The 21,790-nt window shown below is 34.9% G+C and overlaps 1 non-coding gene across 1 annotated transcript; it reads right to left on the reverse strand.

The window, feature by feature from the left end:
* Positions 1-223: 223 nt before the first annotated feature.
* On the reverse strand, positions 224-295 carry TRNAS-GCU (transfer RNA serine (anticodon GCU)). Its single transcript has one exon. It is a non-coding gene; the product is annotated as a tRNA-Ser (tRNA).
* Positions 296-21,790: the final 21,495 nt, after the last annotated feature.

Below are 21,790 nucleotides of genomic sequence, written 5' to 3' on the forward strand. Positions count from 1 at the left end.
GGGATTCGAACCTCGGACCGAACTACCAGTGTTCAGCGGCTTTACCGCTCGGCCGCTGGTGGGCTTATACTATCTGGAAATTCTTATATCCGAAGTGATAATCTTCGCGATTAGATATCTAAAATAATGAATTTTTTGGGAGCTAATCAAAGAATTTAATTAAATTAAGAGTGTAGAGTCATTAGGATTTTTTTGGAAGCCAGAGAGATGAAAAATATGCGACCGCTTTCGCCGGGAATCGAACCACGGACCTCTGGAATAGCGGCCCAGCGTGCTACCGTTACACCACGAAGGCGTGCTAGGGAAGTAGGAGAAATACCTTATAAGAGTATTTAATTAAAATTTTATAAAGTTTTGAATTTTTCTCTTCTTTTAAATATCAGAGGTCCTGTTAGTCTCAAACCTCACTTTTTGTTTCTGCATCACTTTTCAAAAAGTGCCATCAAATTTGATCGTTATTTGTGATTTTTAAAGAAATAATATATGAAATATAATATAAAGAAATCTCATGTGGATACAACGTGAAATCCTTGTACGGCCTATTAAATTATTCACATTTTTTGTTGCACTTGTTTTCTCGAATTATTATAATTTAATTAGCCGATCCCTCAGGGCAAGTTGAAAATGACATCAAAGATTGCAAATTGTGAAATTAAGTATCCCGGTCGACTTTCATCGTAAGAATATTAAACTTCTTATAATACTATTTTTTCATAACTTTCAAAAATATAAGTATAGGAACCAGGAGACCACATTAGGAGTTAGATTTCGTCATTTGCGGAAAATTAATTTTTTTAAATTTAACATTACCAAAATATAAATATTTTCATCATTTAAAACACTTCTGTTTCGGTTTTGGATTAGTTAATTATGGAAAAGCTCACCAGAGCTATTTGCTTAAGGCGAGGGTTGTCTTCAGGGAGAACTTTAAGGGAAACTGGCTCGTATGCACGTTATACATAGGAAAATCATGAAAACGCCCATGCAGGCAGCCCTTTCGCCTGGAATCGGACCCAAGATGAAAGTACCACTGTTCAGGGATCTTGGGTCCGATTCCAGGACTTTACCGTTCGGCAGCTGGTGGACTAAAACATTTCGTAATTGGAAGTATATGGCTACAATCAGCTATTGCGGAAATAAATCTCGAGTAAAGGTGTGGGTATATATATATATAATAAAAAAAGAATTAAAAAAATCATTATGATATTGTAAATTAGCTGGCAGCAATAATAATTTTTTTATTTCTTTGCAATTAAAATTTCTTAATTAAATGTTATTTGCTTTATACGAATAGAGAATATTTGTTAAATTTATATATATACCTGCCCCTCTATATATACAGGATATATACATATATTTAGCACTATCGATTGCAAAAAAAAAAAAAAAAAAAAAAAAGAAAAGAAAAGAAAAGAGGTACACATCTAGATGTTATAGCAGTCCCATATATAAAATTTCAGCGTTCTACAGTTAATCATTTTTGAGTTTTGTGAGATTCATACATACATATCTATATCTAGACATCACGAAAAAAATCAGTTTTGAATCCATTTTACAATAGCTTTTGGCAAAAAGAATCCCTTATTCCGAGTCGTAGCTAGGGTTTTCAAGCGCCCAGGGACAACTGAAGATTTCGCGCCCCCTACTGGTTGCCAAGGATGGAAAACATTTAATTCTAAAATGTCGTAACATCAGTTTGGCGACCCTTGGATTCCGCGCCCGGGGACAGATGCCCCCTTGCCCCCCTCTAGCTACGCCCCTGCCTTTATTCTGTATGTACACATATTGCACCGGAGAAGTAGCTGTGACCTAGGCTTTTAAGCTCTTACACAAATTGCGTTCCAACTCCAGAGGCTATCCTGGGAGACCGCAACCCCCAAAGACCACACTTATAATTATTTAATATATAGTGATCCTACAGCCCGAGACAGACTTGACCTTACGATCCCTGTCGAGCCTGAACAGACCACCGTAGAAACGATCGTTGAGGTGGTTCTAGTCCAGTGAAAGCAGCTAATCTTCCCCATGGTGTTCACTTCCAACATATGGACGTTACGAGTGACCAGCTCAGGGCCGTGTGTGTACGTACAGTCTTCACTCAAAATTGTCCAAACAAATTGTCCAAGTGCATTCGGAAACGGGCGAAATGGATATTGCCGTTGAAACATGATACCTGAGATTTTTTGCGATCACAACACTTTATTTACTTTGAAGAGATATTAGGTTATTTTGAAGCAGGAGACTAGAAAAAATTAGCAATATACTCTCCGGTACTCGAACCACGAAATTCTCGAATACGCGCCGAGTGTGCTGGCTATTACACCACAAAGACATGCTAAGAAGGCGGGAGAAATACCTTGAAACTTCATACAAGAAAGTAAAACTTTAACTTTCACGCTGCAATTTGTTGCCATTGGGCTAAGCATAAGATAGTTAATTTTGATTTTAAATATAATCTGCCTGTTATTGATTAACAAATTAAACGATTAAAAAAGCTATAAACGCAGTTCTCTGTCTCTTTTATTAATTACCAGCTGGACTCGTTAAGTTATACTAGTTGGATTTACTAAACATGGGGAAAACCACGAAATTTCCCATTGAGCCAGCCCGTTCTCCGGAATCCGAATCCTGGACCGAATTACCGGTGTTCAGCCACTATCCTTTCGACCGCTGGTGGACCCTCGAAAAAATGAGATTCGAGATCTTCTGGCTTACAATATGTATGGATACTGTTTCGGAAATTCTAAATATATATTGTTTGTTAAAACGTTTACGATTCTGCTGTTGAACTTTATGTATCGAAAGTGCGAAGAAAGTGATGCTTAATAGTAAAGTGAAAAAAAAAAAGACTGTCTCAGCAGGAATAAGTCTAAGAACAAATAGATAAACTACCAGCTCAACGAGAGCACAAAAGGCCTTAAAAACGCCCTCTGATGCAACGTTCGAAGCCTTTCAAAAAAATTTTTTTTTGGGGGGGGGTGTCTGTGTGAGTGTGTGTGCGACTCATATTTGATCGAAATAAAGTAGTTACAATATCGTCCCGGCAATCACAAATTCCTGGTTGGAACACAGGTTAAGTTATAAACTAAATCTATTACTCATCCTTCCATCAAATTCATCTTGCACCACTATTTAATGTACAACAACAAAAGCTGTTAAACTTTAATGTCACTTAAATGAGGAAATCGCTTTTTGGTAATCTGTTAAACAAACGTATAGAAATAATTCTTTTGTAATGAAATTTAATAACTTTGTAATTAAATTTAAATAATTTGAGGGAATTATTAAACAAAATAACTGCCATCAGTCTCTTAACTATTTGATGTTCTCCGAGCGCGCATTAATTCTGTTTTTAAATTTCATTAACAAAATATGTTCTTCAATTATATGCCATATGAAGAAGCACATAGCAGTTCATGTCTGTAGATTTCTATATATTTGCATAACAATCCTTGAATTATTACTTTTCAGTTTACCATCCATTTTTATTTAGAAGTACTAATTTCTCAAAGCAGCCGACGCAGATGATATGTCAATAAGAACACATGAAAGGTTTAGACTTCATTAATCAGTATTTTGAGCGAAAAGCGAGGTAGCGGTATAAAATGTCCTTTTACGGGCACATTAACAAAGGAAACGGTAACACTAGGAAAAGGGACAGACATCCGACAGTGTTTTACGGAAGCCAAATAAGGGAAATTGACACTAAGCCATAAATTTCATGTCTTGTTCAGGGACTGCTATGGGTGCAGTGATATCTACAGCAGTTAGTACTTGTCTCCAGGGCATAAGGGTGTATGCTTTGATACGTGTGGCCGAGAAAAGATCGCTAACATGCACCCTCAATGGCCATTCCTAAAGCGGTTGTTTGTCTCCCTTCAGGGGAATTTCCAAGTAGAAAGTAGGTGATTTTATATCTTAAACAATTCTTATTCTCTTTGCGTGTAAGTACGAACTACGAACTACCAGGTCTTCAATGCAGAGTTACTTAAAGTTACTATCTCCCTCCTTACCGCTTTCCTTCGCTGTCTAATTATTGGGTGTACAGATACGTTTTGAGGGATTTACGTAAGATGGCATTGCTAGTATTAAGTCCTATCGGACAATCTTGTAACTGTTTTGATGTTAAAGCGCCAGCATTTCCATCAAAAAATCAGTCTGTTTCATTTTCTGAAGTGTAAACAACAAACTTTCTTTGCGCTAAGCCCATGTCAACCTTTGTACCAACAAAACAAAATTTGCCGGAAGCGTTTCTTTTTTGTTTTAATTTGAAGAAATGTGCAGCTGATGGACATCTATTGCTTTGTGAAGCATAAGAAGAACATGTTCCATCAATAAAAACATGTAAATACGGTTTTCGGCATTTTAAAAGTTGCGATTTTGACATTGGACCAAGATTCATGCCAAACTCAAGAGAAGCTCCCCAAAATCTTGGAAGTGACTCAACAAACAACAGAGAAATTGGGTTCTGTATGAACTCAAGCCAAGAGTCGTCGAACGCCGTTTTTTGACGGGAGAACAACTGCTCCAAAGGCAAAATCGGAAGGGGTTTTATCATCGAATTGTGACGGGGGACGAAAAATGAATCTACTTCGACCACCCAAAGCGCAGAAAATATTTATGGCAAGAAGTTAATGCTGTGCATCTGGTAGTATCCGCTCGGAGTGATCTATTATGAACTACTCCAGCCTTACGAAACCACCACTGGGGAAAGTTAAAAACAACAGTTGATGCAACTGAGCCGAACATTGAAGCTCAAACTTCCCCAATATGCCAAATGACATGACAAAGTGATCTTTCAGCACGACAACCCTCGCCCACATGCTGCAAAAGTCGTCAAGGAATCTTTGGAGGCCCTTCAATGGGATGTCCTACCCCATTCGCCACATTCATCAGACATTGCTCCTTCCAACTTCCACTTGTTCCTATCGATGACTCATGACCTGGCCGAGTAGCACTTCACTTCATAAGAAGAAACCAAAAAATCGGGTCGATTCTTGGATCTCCTCAAAAGACAAGGAAATTTTTAAACGCTGAATCCGTATGCTACCTGAAAGATGACGAAAGGTCGTAGCTAACAATGGACAATACTTTGAATAAAATACCTTCTTCCAACTACTCTGAATAAAGCTTCAAATTTAAAAAAATTCGCTCAAAATTTAATTATACACCCAATATATTTGTGTATACTAACAACTACCTCCATATCACTGAAATGAAAATTTGAAATGAATAAGAAAAGCATTGGCTAAAGAGTGAGGAGAAGAGAGTAACGGGCTAAAAAAAAGAGATAGGTAAGAGATCCCCTGTGCACAAGAGCGATGATATCCTGAATCGAGCCTGCATAAAAGGAGAAATGGTCTAAGTGGAAGCACGCCCGGTCTAGCAATAGAAATTTGAGTCCAAGCGACGGAATTCCTAATTTTCATGTTTCTTGCTGCGACAGACCTCATGAATCCACAGATGTTCCTTTTATAGAAACTGTTTAATTAATAATTTTAAAAAATTTTATGTGTTAAAAGTATTAATATTATTAATTCCGAAATGAATACTGATAGAAAAGTCGCAATGTTTATTTCAGTACACTGAAGTAAACCTAATAAAGCTATGTTTGCCTTTAAAAAAGTGACAAATTTAGTGTTTATCTATAATAAATAACTCTAGCCAGTATAAATAGGACCTCTAAGATTCCCTGTTCTTACTTTTACACCACAGATGCACGAGTTATACAACCCCAAGGAAATGACATCGGGTTATGTATTAGAACAGATGGATGAGAAGCTTTATATAAAATAGATTTATCAAATCAAGTTTCAGTAATAAAACATTTTATTAGATATTTCTAAAACTTAAATAACTAGTATCTACATTCAAACTCCTTAGTATTGGATAAATGCATAATCCCAAAACATAAATGAACATTTAAAGAAATTTCTGTACCTAAGTAAAGGGTAACATTTCCTAATTTTTGCTTCATTTCGCAAAAACTTACATCCGTGAAAATTCTCAATAAGATAAACATAACAAAAACTAATAATACATTTTTACTTTGTCAGGACTGCTGTTTCTTCTAATTGCCTTTGGAAACATAACTGGAAGCCTGAGTAGGAACAGGGAGTTTACTCAAAACTTATGTTCGTGCGTGTGTAGAAGGTACATTACAAATACGAAGGGTTAAATTTACCCTTTATTTCTCACAGCGTACAGCCGTTACCGCACTTCGAGATACAGAGACCAGCACTTATGGTCTAAAACGTAGAAAATATAAAATAAACTAACTTAACTAAACTTAGATGCTTTACGGAGAGGAGTAACGCGAAGATTGGCCTTTTAACACTACGTATGTAGTGAGCAGAATGCAAAATACGTCTACTACAATACGACTTCAAATATCAGCGAGAACTAAGTTCTGGCAGATATGAAACTTTAAGATATGCTCTTAAAGGCAGACACGAACTGACTGAAAAGCACGCGTGTGGTAAGACAGCGAGAAGTCTCTCTCTCTCTCTCTCTCTCTCTTTTGGCTAAAAGCCATATCTTAAATACTTATACAGTTTGCAACCTCATTAGCATAAACAATTCTTTCGCGCTTATTCTGACAGGAAATGGAAAATAAGAGAGGATAGCGAAGTTTTAAAAGAAAATAAACGTTAGTAGAACTTAAAATACTTACAACTTTACTTTCTTTTCATTTCATTCAAACACATGTAGAATATCATTAACTGACATTTCGTTTTTCCTTCTACCTAAGACATCTCCTTAACACTTTGTTACAACATAAGAATGATACAACATAGGAATTTGTCTTTAGATTTGCTCTAATGCACAATTCTTTTGTACAAATGATTAAGCTTTAGATATGAAGGAAACGTTGAGCGATTGTAAGGATTATTTTAATTTTATTAACAGTTATATTTTGAGTTAAAGTTCCTTTCCTATCGATTTTTAACTTCAACTTACCACTTCCGGCCAAAACGCAGTTTTGAGAATCACGTCTGAATACATAATGAGGAAGAGCGTTATTTAACCTCTAAGTTCTTCGGTCTTAGTGAGAGAGATAGCAGGTGTTCTGGCTGCACGCGTCCGCCTTTTTAGGCTACTCCCTCGTAAGCTATTATCACGCTCTGTCGTACTTTAGGTCCTTGATAGCTTCGCAGTCTATTAACGTTAAGGGGCCAACTCTGTTGTAATTTTGATAGTTTCCGCTATATCTCTTTAGTTTAGATTAGTTTAGGTTAATTCTTAGTATCTTAAGTTCAAGCCGAAGTGTCGGCTTTATTGTACACTCCAAGACGGAGTTTTGTTAATCTTTGGTTGGAATAATAAAGGGTTAGTTTACCCTTCTATATTGTTGGTTCCTGTCACACGAACTCAAGCGATTATTCGCTTATCAGTTCTTAAGATTCTTCACTTCCAACAGTAACTTATAATTACGAAGTGAGGAACTCTAGACGATAATAGTGATAACAGACTTATCCACCATGTCCACAAAAGTCCTTATCCGGTCTTCGTTTTCGTAATCATGGGTTGAAGGCATAGACTTCTAAATACAAAAGTGTTTCAATTGATGCAAATACTCATGTTCATACTTAAATTAAATATCTGTGTCAATTTTTGTAGCAAGGGAGTCAAAATTTGTATTTTTAATAATAAGCCTAAAATTTTCACAAATATGAGTATATGGCCTGAAGCACCGTATAAAATTGATAATTTTAAGTTTACAAATTACGTCATTTAAAATTAGCGTCATTTAAAACATTTTTGCGATTGAAAGTATATGTTTACTACCAATGGTTTCGAAACTAAAGGCCGGGAAAAGGCTTTTGTGGTCACGGTGTACAGTAGGAATGATAACAGCCGTGCGCAATATTAACAACAATTTTAATCTGAGGCACGCTTTAAAAAAGCAGTCTTTTAAATTCTTAGCAAAACACTGAAACAAGCCTTTGTTGCATGAGTCAGTAAATTTAACAGTAGACCTGCGGATACGAAACAAACCAAAAAGAGATTTTTCCCGTACAGTACAGATATAAAAAGAGATACAGAAACACGGCTAAATAGCTGTAAGACAGCTCTATTAATAATAAATGAATATTTAAAGTGCATTTACTTTATTATTACATGGCGGGCCCACCAGCGGCCGAGCGGTAAAGTCGCTGAACACTGGTAGTTCAGTCCGAGGTTCGAATCCCGCGAACGGGCTGGCTGCATGGGCGTTTTCGTGGTTTTCCCCATGTGTAACGTGTATACGAGCCAGTTTCCCTTAGAAAGTCCTCCACGAAGGCATCCCTCCCTTTAGGCAGATACCCCTCGAGGCTTTGCCATAATCACACACACACATATTATTACATGGCATGTAAATAATTACTTTCATAAAAGTTTCTTCAAAATCAGGTGTCTTCAGGAGTAACTGGAAGAGACTGCAGATGTCGGCAGTCATTAATTCGATTACTCCAGAAGATGTGTTCCGATAAGAGAGGCATTTTAGTGTTACAGATATCTGAACTTTCCCATCTGCAAAATAGCTAGACTTTGCAATAGGACTTAATGAACAACTCTTCCTCTACTACTACTTTATACAACGCTGTACATCGCCCACCTTCGATGACACATTGTATGCGGGAGACTGTTGACAACAATTACGATTGTATCATCGGAGGAGGAATCTGTATAACTTCACTTTTTATAGCATCTTTCAGTTCTAACAAATCTATTGGATCTCATGATTACACCTTAGATTTCAGATAACTCTAAAGCCAGAAATCCATCGGAGTGAGGTCGAGAAACTGCGGTAGCCACGAAACTGCTAAGTTACGCGAGTTGAGTATCTTGAAATGTTGTCCACTCTGAAAACTTGTAACTCTTTTCTCTTGTGTTGTCATTTGTTCTTGACAATGCACTTTTTGTAAACGTTTTATGTTGGCAATTTCCGTCATACGATTATCGTTCCAACGCCATTTATGGTTTTTCAATACGCTGATCAATTTGCGGAAAAAAAAAAAAAAAAAAAAAAAAAAGAAGAAAAAAAGAAAAAAAAGGGAGGAAAAAAAAGAAAAGAAAGAAAACTGTGTCACCATTCGAAAATTTGGGTATTTTTTTTACTGTAACCGTAACCGTGAGAGCCGTTTTAAATTATCATATTTCTAGCTCATACTTTCAAATAACAATATCTGTAATTTCATTCCGATTGGTTGAACGGGTAGGTCGCTAAGGAAGTTTTTTAACGAATACAATGTAATTCATCAGGCACTAAGAAAGAAATAGCTATAAAATTACAAGGTACATTTGTCAAGTATTATTGCATTCCACCTCATGTGTTATTCGTGGTGAAATTAATTGGCATATCCAATGCTGGCTAGGAGATCCGTGGTTAAAATCCCGGTGAAGACATTGCTAGGTTTTCATGTTTCCATGTCTAAAATATGTAATGGTATCTACAGTGGCGCCCGCTCTAAAGTTCTTACTCTAAATGACAATAACCAGTCACCACCTGAATTTGGTCCACCAGGTGCCATATCTCTTCCTAGTAGCTGTGCGGAAGAATGAATTGAATCGCGAATTTGTTAGCGTGTTCTCGGGATGCACGTTGCTAACATTCATCTAGAAAATGGGAGATCGTTGATTCGAATCTCGGCAAAGGCGTACTTGTTTTTAAATATTTTTGTTTTCAAAATCCTAAGGGACTCTATGTAGTGTTGCGAGTTACGGGTTCGCTGGTATATACAACACAATAAATAGCCAGAAATAGTTCAAAGATAACGCGAGTATTAAAATTCAACAGTAAAATCGCAAATTTTAAAATTAACCGCTTAAAGACATAACTCGAGTTAAATCGAGGCCCACCAGCGGCCGAGCGCTGAACACTGGTAGTTCGGTCCGAGGTTCGAATCCCGCGAACGGGCTGGCTGCATGGGCGTTTTCGTGGTTTTCCCCATGTGTAACGTGTATACGAGCCAGTTTCCCTTAGAAAGTCCTCCACGAAGGCATCCCTCCTCTTAGGCTGATAGCCCTCGAGGCTTTGCCATAACCACACACACACACACACAATCACACACACACACGAGTTAAATCGATATATATAATGTTTACAATTTCTTTTATCCCGAGATAATTCGAACTGACTTAACCGTATCAATCTCGTCGAAACGCTTTATGTTCGGACAAACATATATAACTATTGTGCATAATCGATTATAGTCGAAAATAATTCGAGAGTTTTCCTAGCGCATGACAGAATATGTTTTTAGACTAGAATAATGTCCAGCGTTTTCCTACGGACTAGAGAAACAATAATTTTGCTTCATAAACCAGAAATATTTAAAATTTGCGGTAGACTTTAGTTAAGGTACTAGTCAATAAATGGCGCTAAACTATGAATATTGTTTTAGCTATGAATAAATGACGATATTTCTTTACACAAGCCGAGTCGATTCACATTATTTGTATGTTCTTTAGGGCTATTTTACACTGTTATTGTATACGTTAAAAGTGTCGGTTAACGAATATGAATATTCTGGTGGGTTTGAACAAGATTAGATGTTAGTGAGAGTGAATCGCCTAGCTCATTCGATGAATTAGAACCAGATATGACTTTCGTTTCTGTTCCTCAATGATTTACCCTAAATGCAGTTACATGACCTTCACAGATTTTTCCATTGTTGCAAATACAAAACAAATTTTCATAAAGAAGACGGTACTACTGTTCTAGACTATTTCAATCTTTTTTTTTGTCTTCTTATTATTAATGTTTTGCATTTTTAACTCTATTTATTAAACATTACTTTCTTCAAACTTTCACCACATAAAATTCAACAGCAAATTAATGGAATATTTAAAAACAACTCATCATTAGAATTCTCGTTATCATGTTAAGGATTTTCCATCACAGGATTTTCACCACTTTATGTTTGTTCTAGTCTTGTCTCAGAAGAAATGTTCGCGAACTTTACTGAGTGCCTTCGTGGCCGTTCGTTCACGAACTTTATGGAGTGCCAAAATGACCTCCAGTAGGGATACTATGAAGCTCTGACGGAACACTAGGGACTCGAGATCTCGGCTAGATGAGCTGTTATCTAAAATCTTTCAGTCAACAGTTTCCCATTTGCGGTAGAAAACTCCATCTCGCAAGTAGAAGGAATCACACAAAGTCGCAGTAAAGGGTGCCTTTTCTTGCCAGTTGGAGTTTCCATTAATTCCATTAATGGTCTCATTTATGGATATTCCATTTGGGTCTTGATTCTCCGTTGCTTTATGGATCAGTTATTGTACTTTGATATTATGTAGTTCATTTTTTCTGAGCACTGGGGCTTCAAAGCTGTATTTTTGCTCGGCTTTTCTGCACAAGATTTTCTTGAAATATCATCACCGTTGCCATGCAAAGTTTTTTTATTGTATTCTTATGGCTGCTGTATCAATCTGAGCCTCTGGATTTTTGTCTATTTTCGGAGCCGTATTTATAATATAAAACCCGAGTACGGGCGTGATCTGGAAGCTTCATGAATAATCGGCCGCTCATAGCTCAACTTCTGCTTGAACTCTTTGTTTACAATTTAGACGTTGCTACACTCAAAACCTAGAGAGGAGTTTCGTATAAGAGAAAAAATCTTGCATAAAAACCCGGCCACAAATATAAAACAAATAAATGATTAGCTAAATAAATCGACGCCCAGTACTATAACAATGCGTTAAAAAGGATTTAAATATCTGCAGATATAATAGAATACTTTTGATGGTTATCGAGAGCAGCAGCTTCAATCCAGCTTAATCATAATTGGCTCAGTGTTAAAAAATGAAATGGAATGAAGCCCATCTTTTCAAATAAAATTAATAATTACAACCAAATTATATTTGTTCCTCTTTGATTCCATTGAATTTGCTATCTGAGAGAAATAAATGCTGAACCGCAAACAAACCATCGACGGAGTTGAGATTCAAACTGCTTAGAGAGTTAAATTAATTTCTGTAAGGATGCTTTTTTTGTATCTATTGAGCATGCGGTTGCATGAATACCGCCCTCATTTATGGGCGCGGCTACCTTCAGTGTCGATGTTCCCAGAATGCCTTTGAGATGAAAGAATGAAAAAAGTGTCTTTTGAAACTATATTGCTTCTTAAAATTTTATTTTACTACAAAATAACGCTTTCGAAACCTAATCAAGTCAAGGAAAAATGTATTTTTAAGGTATGGGCATTTTTAACGGCAAGAATTTGATAATTTAAAATTACGAGTATTGCTTAAAGAGAGTGCATATTATCACATCAGAATGTAGAAAATCTTCTATCCAAATAGGTCGTTGAATTATACTAAAGTTTGTAATATTAATTAAATGAAAAAAACGTGGTCACATTTGAGTTACTTTGTTATTAAGGTAAAGAAAAAACGTTTGTTGTAATATATAGATGAGTACTTGAACCAACCTGTTGATGAGGCTTTTTCTCCATGTTTACAATTAAAGAACTTATTACTAAAATACTTAGTTATGGTGCATATAACTTATTTACTTATCAGGTACACATATAGGTTACATATGAGTTACTTATAATACTTATAAGGTACACTTAGAGGTTACTTATGAGTTACTTATAGGGTACACTTAGATGTTAATTTATTTCTAAAGCTTTTATATTTTTGTCTTATTTTTACTTTTCTAAGCTAATTTTAATTATAGTAGACGCCGCTTAATGTGATCGCGGTTATTGTTATCATTTGGGTATTGTCATCTGCTTGAAGAAGTCCCACTCTTTTATATACGAAAGCCTGGAAAAGACGTCCCTTACTGTAATCAACTGTTCGGCTAATATGAACAAAATATTATAGAATATATATTTTAAACTGAATTTTTTAAGTTCTTACATAAGATTAAAATACATTACAAATATAACCAAGTTACAGAAAAATGTCGCCAAGTATCTTGATTTCGATTTTAGTCAATTATTTAAAATTAGGCAAAAAAAAAGCAACATTATTCTGAGTTTCATGACCAAGGTTGATAGTTACTCAGTCAATAACACTATCAATTTTTAAGAGTAAAGACAAAGGTCCCTCTTCTACAGGAGCAAAACATGTTTGCAGAATGTTTTTCTTTAAACATCTACGCTAAACTAAGGTCGTGTTTTAGTCTACTTTACAATTTTTCATTGGCAAAGCTCTCTTTCAACCCCTTCCGCGTATTAAAATTAGTGGTATGACATCGGTCAAAACATTTCTAGGAATGTTATGAGCAGTTCGTAAAGAAACTTTTACATTTTCATAATTCAAATACTGTGAAAGGGCCTATTCATGTGCTTCTAGCTATATTATTTAATATAGCTAGAAGAATTTATAATTAATTAATTAAATTTCATTGCCATTTTGAAGTATATTTTTTGTCTTCGTTTAAAGTTATTAAATCAGTCGTGGACAAACGTGTCCACATTAAGTGGAGCCTGCAGTAGTAAATTGCACGGCTATTAGAAGAAAAAAGTCATTCGTTTTTAGGATTTTGCGTTATATTAAATAAAAAATAACAAAGAGCATTGTCATTAACCGGCATTTCTGTAAAGGCTAACTGACATCAGTCCCCAATCCCTTTCTAGTAGATTTAAGCTTGCAATTAACAGAAAAAGTCTTCGCTTAACTTTGAATAAGTTTATAATTAATACTAATGGATGCTCAAATCACTGAAATCATATGCGCGAAATTTATGATTAAGAATTATGCTAAACAAAAATAGCAAGGTAATAGTTGCATCCTATCTCATTGAAAACCAGAATCAGTTACTAGCGTAAGCGCACTGACACAGTTACTGTTATCTCTCGTTTATATTATTTAACTGTATCACTCTACATTTGAAATAAAAATATTATTAAAATCTACATTTATGAAATGATATCTATCGCCGTTTATCACTAAAATATTTTATGAATTGTTTTTGAATAATTATGTGTATTTACTAACATTAGATCAAATATTGCTCACTAATAACAGTAATTTTTTACGATTCTCTGCTAACAAAGCAGCGAAATGAGGATATCTGGCATCTATGAATTTTTTAGCTAATAAATCATTGTTTTATTCTGTTTTTCCATATTCTAATAAATTATAAATGAACGTTTCGAAAGCATTATAGCTCTTTCCAAAGCTTTTTGTATATTTAGGCAGGAAAACAGCCTTAGACTGACCTAAATTTTAAATAAAAATCCTATTTTGAAATACAGTTTTGAATTAAATTATATAAACCTGAATTTTATTCAAAATTTATGCCAATAGAATTTTATTTAAAATGTCGGCCAATAACAAACAATAAGTTGTTTTTTACTCCATTTTAAAATTTGCATAGGCATGTTTCTGCTCCAATTATATCGACCCAGCTACCCTTAGATGAAGATGAAATTGGAATCAAAATGAGGCAAAAAAAAAATTCATAATTAATCAAATTCGAATGAGTAGCACATATAAAACATCCTATATTATTAAAAATCGCTAAGAATATTTAGTTCGTATAACAAAATCTCATTAAGAACATTAGACGATTTTAAAATTTGGGTCTTTCATAATGATATTAAAGGTTTCTAAATGAATCCTTGTTGAAAATGTCTTCTTACACACTCAGCATCAACAAACATTTTTCCCCATGAAAACGAAGGTGTTCTAAGAATTTACTCTAATATACCATGCAGCTCTCATAATAAAAAGCATTTTTAGCTTTCATGTACCATTAATGAGCTTAAGATAAGTGTGTTCTTAGAAATTTTCTCATGTTTACTTTGGTAATAATCTGATTTGTAATATAAGTATCTAAGGGTATTAGATCAGTTGCGACATCTGTTTTTGAAAGATTGATTGCAGCTTTAAACTTTCGTCTATAAATAAATGCTTTTTACCGTTTTTACCCTTTTCCTTTTAAAGATTATATGCATGCAGTTGTCTTGTAAATGAAGTTCTCCCCACTTCCCTATACAATTAAACAAACACAGTTAAAAAAATATTAATATTATAAACCTGGGAAATGATGAATATACAAAAATAAACACATATAAGGTATTTCTCCCGCCTTCTTATCATGCCTTCGTGGTGTAGTGGTCAGCACACTCGGCGCGTATTCGAGAAGTCCGAGGTTCGAGTCCCGGCGTGGGCATTGCTCCTTTCTTCAGCTTCCTGCTATCAAAAATCCTAATGATTGTAGAGTGGCGCCCGAACTAGAAAAGGTGGTGAATGGTGATTCTCCACCACCAGGATTTGATGATTGGGTCCCCTAATCCTCAGTCGCCCTTTAAAAGGGGGAGTATATAAAATATTTCTATCGCCTTCTTAGCATGCCTTCGTTGTTTAGGGTCAGCACACTCGGCGCGAGAGGTCCGAGGTTCGAGCGCCGGCAAGGGCGTTGCTCATTTTTCTCAACTTCTGCTTCAGAATAACCTAATGTCTCTACTCACTTTTCAAAAACAATAAATCACTCATTCCTGATTCCCTATAATATTTCATGCTACGACACTTCATTTCAAATTAGTGTACAAAAAGATGTTCTCTTATAATGAAGAGATATGAAAATTAAGAAAATATTCGAAGTCTTAAAAAACCAACGATAGCATATTATACACAAGAATTTCGCATCAGAATTTTGTAGAATAATTTCACGCAGTCATAAAACATAGAAAATCTCTTGAATATTTTCACTTTAACAACTTTTATCTTTTTAAATAAAGGTTAAAAGCTATGGTCTTTGCTTACACTCGATTACAGTACTGCGAACGGGCTGGCTGCATGGGCGTTTTTCGTGGTTTTCCCCATGTGTAATGTATATACGAGCCAGTTCCCCTTAGAACGTCTTCCACGAAGCCTTAAGGCAGATAGCCCTCGAGTGCTTTTCCATAATCTTATAAAACCAAACCAAAACCAAACCGATTACAGTACTTTCTTGATTGTACAGGGACGTGCTGTAACTTAACTACCTAAGCCAATGATTTATAATTCTTTTTTAATATTCTTAAGAACGTGGAAGTAATATGATTGGATGCACTGTTCACTAACTGCAATAATTTTACAAAAATTGTGGTTGCGTTAATTTGTATGGAGTAAACAGTATTCTTACGTTAAAATGCCCAACAGCTATCAACTTTATGCGCTTTCCACTGAGCAACAACGCTTGTAAAGTCCGTTTCTTTGCAACAAGATGAGTTCTGAAGAAAAATAAACTTCAAAGGCTGATCCTGATAGTTTTGTAAATATTCGCCTGTTAAAAGGTCTGAAACAGCTTTCAAAATATTATTTTCTGTTGCTGCTTAAATTTATCCGAATGTAAAAGTTTTCATTGGCAAATTAATTTGTATTTTCAGTACGGTAGATAAAACCCAAGCTGCTTTGCAACACAATAATATCTTATCATATCAAATACCAGATTCATTTAGAAATTTGGTTTTCTAACCTATATGTTTGATCAAACGATGTATAATTTTTCTCTTTCTTTTCGATGCTGTGCATAACAATGTGTATCCTATATAAAAATACACCTTAATTTCATGTGTTTAAGAAATGTTTTCATGTTTTTCATGCTTTTTCTTTCATGTTCCTAGCTGAAATTTCAATCTCTTCATAAAATAAAATTCCTCTTATTATATACTCTACTTTGAAGTAACTTTCGGCCTTGCATTAAGTGATGCAGCTGTTTTTACTAAAATTTTATCACTAAGGCAACCAACAAAATTACACGTTAAGAATAAAATACTTACGGTAATTAAAATTTAATGACAATAGGTATGTACACAGATTTCTTTTCAGCGCTGTCAGAATGATTTTAGCAAGAACGTTTAAGTGTATAAACCAAGAATAAAGAGCATTCCAAATTTAAAGGCTATAGTGTTTGCTTCTGTGCCTGTTATTCCTTTCGGTTCGTAAAATAATGTAAACAGAAAAGACAGAACTTTTATTAAAAGATGCATTTCATTTTAATTAACTCATTTTGTTACACAGAAAAAGAGTGCACAGTTTGTCATTTGAAAGTCATAAGAAAGACTGTACATATTGTGTATTAACATTAGATCTGTTTTTGTCTCGGTAGGATTTGAAATAAACAAATATGAAAAATATTTTGAAAGAATCTCTCGCATGATTTGAAAACATTTTGTAAACTAGAAAGTTCAGTTTACAGTTTGATACCTCAAAAAAGAGTTTATAGTTGAAGACTTTTTAAGATTAAAATATTCAAAATGTGTAAAAATATTACACAATTACTTCACTTCTCTTCTTAAATGAAGAAAATGTCATTTTCCTTTTTATTACTAAATAAAATTAAAACTCACCAAACAAAAATCATTCATAAAAGCTCTGAGATACGTTTCCCCATTTTATAGTTGAAACAAATCTTCTATACAGAAATCATCAACTATTAAAATAATGTATTTTATTCTTTTGAGTAAAGTAATACATATATAACAAGAGGGAGAGAGAATAAATGAGAACTACAACCTTTATGCTACTGCAGTATTTTATCATCAACTTGCAGTTTTATTTTGACACAGATGATGCTGTATAGAAATTTTATGATGTATTTACATTTATTTATTCCACTTATGTATAAATTATTACAAGTTGAAAAATTCATTAAAATATCAAAAGAGTAAAGATTTTAAATGTTGCATTTTCTTGCGTTGATGTGTAATGCATTTTTGTATTATCGAAGTTAAATAAGAAAACCTTATTTGACGATTGGCAGCAATATAATATCGTATTTCCGATTTTTTTAACAGAAAGTAATAAAAGGCTTTTAAGATTTGTAATTATTTATACAACATTTTAATTCAATATAATATATTCAAGATAAGTGAGTTCTTTCCGTTAATTTATATAGAAATATTGGGAACAGTTTTGAATACTGCGGCGCACTCTACAGCTCTAATTCGATGCTTTCATTTCCTAGACATCCCAGTTATTGGTTTGAAGAGCAACAGAAAATATGCTACTCGGAAATTGACCGGATTCTCTTTCAAACGCCGAAATGTGCAGTCTAGTTTTTCGTGTCTTGATAGAGGCCACACCGGACATCAAAAAGGAATGATTTCGAACCCCATTTGTAAGCGGCCAATCCTCTGGGACCGTATTCGATTAAAACAGCGATCACTTTCGAGCAAACGTTTCAGAGGGTGTGGAGAGCCGTTCGCCAACTGTCGCGTCCCCACCCTCATCAGCAGTAGGCCCTAATGTGTTAATAGAATAACGCTCTTTAATAATTGATATTTAATTAAGCCAGCCTGCGGCCAAGTAATTGCGGTGGACGCGCTGCCTGAGTGATGTAAGCGGGGGAGAATGGCACCCGGGGGAGGACGGCTGGCTAACGAGGTTCGCGGGGGAGAGTTAACGGCTGACCTGAGGTGTTTATTAACTGTCGTGTCAAACAACGCTTTCATTTGTCAAACGTTTAAAACGGCGGCTTGCGTGCGCTGCGGGATCCTGCTCGCCAAAGCTTTTTGTGCAATCAATGGGGATCGGGCAGTCTCCTATTTCGCGCCTCGACTCATCTAGATTAGACTTGCTTTCCTTTAAAGTGCCCAATATTTCGCCAATCCCAAACTCGGCACAGATTGCTTCAACATCCGGAGAAGAAATTCCGCGAATGTTGAAGCGCTTCACAAAGAGGAACTGTTGTTCGTAAAATATTCTAACCTTGAACTCGGTCGATGATGTAAACAAATATTACTTTTTTATAACAGTGAAAATTAGCGATTTCAACTCTTCGAGGTTCCCATTTAATTTCAAATTTATTTTTTATCATCATGAAGAGATAGGTGGTTTTCACTTGGTTATAAATTCCTGTCCGTTATAAAGAGACTTTATTGTCAATAAGCAGTACGCAGTAATAAGGGCCAGTATTATAATTAAAAATGCATTGCTCGTAAAATGAAATCATTTAAAAATCGTTTTTGTGGCTTTCTTGAGGTCATTCTGCAACAAATAGTATTTAATATCATGAGTGTCGCAACAAATATTACTTAATATCATGAGTGTCATAAACAAAATAGATTTCCAATCCTGATAATAAATATGGGATTTGCGGTAACTGGAGACATTTTTTCTATAAATTGGGAGCCATAATGCAGAGATATTAGTTTATGGAGTTTCAAAGGCGGAATCATTATACGCCTCTTACAACCGTTTTGGTTTTACACTAATATTTCCAGTGAACTTTAGAACCGAGTTCGCGGCAGTCAAATGAAGATCATACATTTAGTTTTCAGCATCGTGTGTCTCTAATGGCAAGTCGAAACAAAGTTAATTCGCAATTTAAAATATTTTTCGAATCACAGGCGGCTGCAATCAACTTGAATGCAATAATTTTCTTGAAAGGTAAAAATACAGCATGCAAAACGTTTCATTTAAAGAATCCGTTGAAAGCCCTTCAGCTAAAATAAAATCTGCTTCAATCAACTTTGTATTTTCTCACGCTCAGTGCTAAAATAAGTTGATTGCAAAATTTCAAGCTAGAATTCTAGTGTCCTGTAGCGTCTGCATTCGAAAAAAAATTGAATATTGATGATGAAATTTTGTACTAATCTAAAGACTGTACCACTCTTTACATATTTCTTTTCTTTTTCTTCATCTTTTTTTTTTTTAATGTCTTTCAAACAGTAATGTATTTTGATATTTTTCTGTTTATTTACTTTTCTTTTTCAAAAAAGAGATACGACAATAAACGCCAGAGCCTTTAAAATTGAAATTTCTTTTGAGCTAAATTTTAAATTCATTCAACATTCAGGATTCAGTTTTATATGTTGGCAACAGTAGATATTATTTTTGTTCGAACAAAATATTTGCATGGTTTTAAATACTGTTAATGTTTCATATGTGCTTTTCTATTTCTTATTATTTTAAATAATAATAATTCTCCGAATATTTAAAGTGTAAGCTAAAGTTTTCAGATTGAGAGTATATTTACTATTATTTGTTGCTGTAACTAATCTCACTTGTCTGACCTAATCAGAACAAACTCCCAAATTTATCATGGCAAGGAGTACAAGATCGCGTCTGTCGTTAGCAAGAGCCTTAGGCACCGGATAAGTGACAGCGCAATTTTGACCAATATCATCCAGTTTTCAGCCCGAGTAGCCCTAGGGACGATCCGAGGGTCTTCCACCGATCTTTCCCCACCATCAGACCACACGAAAGGCCTTTCGGCTCGCCGTATATTAGGAATGCTCCGTGCCTCAAACGACACAATATATTTACAAAATCCATGCCTTCACCAGGATTCGAACCAGGACCGCTTCAAGTACTGTAGTCAACCCATAAAGTGACATTGATATTATTAAATAGCATAAGTGCATATGTCATTAAAATAGGTTGACAAATGGGTAAATAAAGAATATAGGTCTTTTTATTGAAACTGCACTGCAAGGTTTTCTTACTTATCAGTAAAAGACAATCGCACAGAAGTTTTACTGCAGGCCATCTGAAGTTAGCAAAGCTCTCATTTAAACTCATATTTTTTGCTCCCTAATAATTATATTTTTATTATTTTTTGCTGATCCTATATATTTTTTGCTCCTCATATTTTTTGCTCCTCCTATATAATGAGAGAGATTTAAAAAAATCTCTCTCATTATATATTCCTGTGTAGCAGATAAGACAGAATAAATGCAGGGTAAGTTTCAATATAAGAAATAGCTTGTTAATTAAAATACATCTTATTACATTATCTCAATTTTATGTTGTTGGAAGCATAAAAAAAGTATTTGAGATATGTATCTGGAATGTGCTTCTACTGTTAGCCCACTGAAAATTGATTAGGGAAATTCCTAAGCAATAACTTTTAATTTGGGTGGTAAACACCGATTTTGACGGCTTTCTATCAAAAATGACGATGAATTAGAGGGAATCTAACATAAGGATTAAGGAGATTTCTAGGTTAAGATTAACAATTTGTCTACATTGTGCCATATATAAGAACCTTGATTTACTTTAAACTCGATACATGAGCGCCGCAGTTTTTTTTTTTTTTCGCTGCAAAATCTCTTTTTTACCTCGTTTCTTTACCTCGAAGTCACAAAAAAGATCTATTTTTATATCAAGCTATAACACGCTAGGAAAAATGAATCCCGTGTAAGAATATATTATGGAAAAGGAGTTGAAAGTAAGCAGGTGAAATTGCAGATCCCATGCTAAGATTTGTCTTTCGTCTAATGACTGTATCGTTTCTTTTGGGTGGGACTGCAGGGGATTGCTCCCTTCGAGCTTCTCCCATCGGGCAAAAAATGGCGGTGAACAAGTAATATGAGCAACTCACCACACTCAGTTGTTGCAATTTACCAAAAACATCGGGTTTTAAGCACTCGATTGTCATCATCAGTCATGGCAATGGCAGACTGTATGTTGACCATGTAATTCTCTAAAAGATGAAGAAGTTAAAATGAAACATTCTGCTGGAACCACTACATTATAGAGATCTAACTGCTTGAGAGATTTTCGTCTTCTCCGAGCTCTGCAAAATAGCTTGAATGGCAAGAAGCTTCATTATGCAGAATCTGTTAAAAGTCAAATTGTACGGAGCTTAACAGTCTTAAACAGTAACTCAGATTCCGTGTAGATAGTCGGTCGATTTATAACCTCTTCTTATGTCTTCTAAGAAACAACGTCTAACTCCGAAGAAAGTTCAAAATAAACCTTTTTTATTAGAATTTTACAGAACATAAAAGTTAAGGTGAAACTTAAGTAATTTAAGTGTGTCATTCACAAGGCAAAGCAATATTTTAAATTTTGGCTCAGGTCCTCTAATCACAGGAGCAAACACGGCTAAAGCCAGTTCAGGTAGAGCTAGCAACTG

This window comes from Stegodyphus dumicola, chromosome X2 (genome assembly GCF_044657685.1).
Source record: "Stegodyphus dumicola isolate Sdum_Otavi_A_Nest chromosome X2, ASM4465768v1".
NCBI classification, from domain to species: Eukaryota; Metazoa; Arthropoda; class Arachnida; order Araneae; family Eresidae; genus Stegodyphus; species Stegodyphus dumicola.